At 37.1% G+C, this 2,642-nt stretch overlaps 1 non-coding gene across 1 annotated transcript; it reads right to left on the bottom strand.

The window, feature by feature from the left end:
• Positions 1-2,364: 2,364 nt before the first annotated feature.
• TRNAC-GCA lies at positions 2,365-2,436 on the bottom strand. Its single transcript has one exon. It is a non-coding gene; the product is annotated as a tRNA-Cys (tRNA).
• Positions 2,437-2,642: the final 206 nt, after the last annotated feature.

Below are 2,642 nucleotides of genomic sequence, written 5' to 3'. Positions count from 1 at the left end.
CTTCATTTTCTGAATGTTGAGCTTCAAGCCAACTTTTTCACTCTCCTTTTTCACTTTCATCAAGAGGCTTTTTAGTTCCTCTTCACTTTCTGCCGTAAGGGTGGTGTCATCTGCATATTTGAGGTGATTGATATTTCTCCCAGCAATCCTGATTCCAGCTTGTGCTTCCTCCAGCCCAGTGTTTCTCATGATGTATTCTGCATATAAGTTAAATAAGCAGGGTGATAATATACAGCCTTGACGTACTCCTTTTCCTATTTGGAACCAGTCTGTTGTTCCATGTCCGGTTCTAACTGTGTTGCTTTACCCCAATACAAAATAAAAAAAAAATTTAAAACTTAAAAAAAACCCAAAAAACCTCAATGTTAAGAAAAGTAAGATCATAGCATCCAGTCCCATCTCTTCAAAGAAAACAGATGGGGGAACAATGGAAACAGTGGCAGACTTAATTTTGAAGTGAAGTCTCTCAGTCGTGTCCGACTCTTTGCGACCCCGTGGACTATAGCCTGCCAGGCTCCTCTGTCCATGGGATTCTCCAGGCAAGAATACTGGAGTGGGTTACCATTTCCTTCTCCAGGGGATCTTCCTGACCCAGGGATCGAACCCGGGTCTCCTGCATTGGAGGCAGACGCTTTAGCCTCTGAGCCACCAGGGAAGCAGATGGTGACTTTAGCCATAAAATTTAAAGACACTTTCTCCTTGGAAGAAATCTATGACAAACAGTGTATTAAAAAAGCAGAGACATCACTTTGCCAATAAAGGTCCATATAGTCAAAGCTATGGTTATTTCAGTAGTCATGTATGGAATGTGAGAGTTGGACTATAAAAAAGGCTGAACACTGAAGAATTGATGCCTTCAAACTGTGGTGCTGGAGAAGACTCTTGGAGAGTCCCTTGCACAGCAAGGAGATCAAATCAGTCAATTCTAAAGGAAATCAATCCTGCATATTCATTGGAAGGACTGATGCTGAAACTGAACCTTCAATACTTTGGCCACCTGATGTGAAGAGCAAACTCATTGGAAAAGACCCTGATGTTGGGAAAGACTGAAGGCAGGAGAAGGGGGCGACAGAGGATGAGATGGTTGGATGGCATCACAGACTCTGTATATGTGAGTTTGAGCAAACTCCTGGTGATAGTGAAGGAGAGGGAAACCTGGTGTCTGCTGAGTCTATGGGGTAGCAAAGAGTTGGACATGACTAAGCAACTGAACAACAACAGTGTACTTTTATGTATGGTGTGAGATTGAATCTATTTATATTCTTTAATATATCACTCTAGCATTGCCTTGAAAAATAGTGCCACTGACATTTGATTACATCTCTCACCATAATGACATTTTCCTAAACAACTGTATCTTTTACTGTGGCTCTCTTCTCTTCCATTTGTTTGTTGATTTATCTCTACATTAATATTGTATTGTCCTAATTATTATAATTTCATCATAGTATTTGATATCTGTTAGGATAAGTTCATTTTCTCTTCCCCTACCCCTCCTTAGTTTTTTTCCTTAAAGAATGTTTTAATTATTCTTGGCCTTTTACTCTTTTATGTAAACTTTGGAATAAGCTTGTGTCCCTATCCTGCACACACTGAAAATCTTAAGAATTATGATAGGAATTATTTTATATTTATATACACAAGCATAACATTGAGACCGTTTATTTTTATAGTATGTTTTCTAACTTTATTACTATTTTTCTACATTGATTTTTCTATAACATTTGAAATGTTTTATACCATTGGTCTTCTATCTAAAATCCTTACTTGTCTTATTTATTTTTTAAAATATGTAGCTTCTGTTTTTATTTCTAAGTAAATAATTATGTTGCCAATGATTAAGGATATTTTCTATTCCAATCCTTATACCATTACTTGTTTTTCTTGTCTTGATGCAATGATTGAACCCTTTGGTATCATATTTAATACATAGTATGGTATCAGAATCTTGTGTTATTCATAATCTTTAAGCTAACATTTTTCACACTTTAATATCCACTGTTTCCATGTGTGTTTTGGTAGACGGACTTTTCCACATTAACGTAATTCATTCTGTTCCTCTATTGCTGAGAAGTTGTTTATGTATTTTCTTAATTTTGACTGTGTAATTTCAGTCATGTATTTTCCCTGAACCTAGTGAGATAGCAATTTTTGTTACTTTTTATGGTCATATCTCACTTTAAGGGATAATATGAAATACAGTCTCTTACTGATTAGCCATGAAAGTGAAAATGAAAGTGATGTTGCTCAGTCATGTCTGACTCTTTGCAACCCCATGGACTGTAGCCTACCAGGCTCCTCTGTCCGTGCAGTTTTCCAGGCAAGAATACTGGAGTGGGTTGCCATTTCCTTCTGCAGGGGATCTTCTCGACCTGGGGATCGAACCCAGGTCTCCTGCATTGCAGGCAGACGCTTTACCATCTGAGCCACCAGAGAAACTCTCAGTAAAAACCTTGTGGACTACATTACTACAATTATTACTGTAATCACCAGTCCATAGAATCTTTATGGACTACATTACTACAATTATTACTATAATCACCAGTGCATAGAATCTTTATGGACTACATTACTACAATTATTACTATAATCACCAGTGCATAGAATCTTTATGGACTACATTACTACAATTATTACTATAA

Source organism: Bison bison, unplaced genomic scaffold (genome assembly GCF_000754665.1).
Source record: "Bison bison bison isolate TAMUID 2011002044 unplaced genomic scaffold, Bison_UMD1.0 scf7180017864491, whole genome shotgun sequence".
Classification (NCBI taxonomy): domain Eukaryota; kingdom Metazoa; phylum Chordata; class Mammalia; order Artiodactyla; family Bovidae; genus Bison; species Bison bison.
This window is presented reverse-complemented; position numbering and strand designations above follow the sequence as displayed.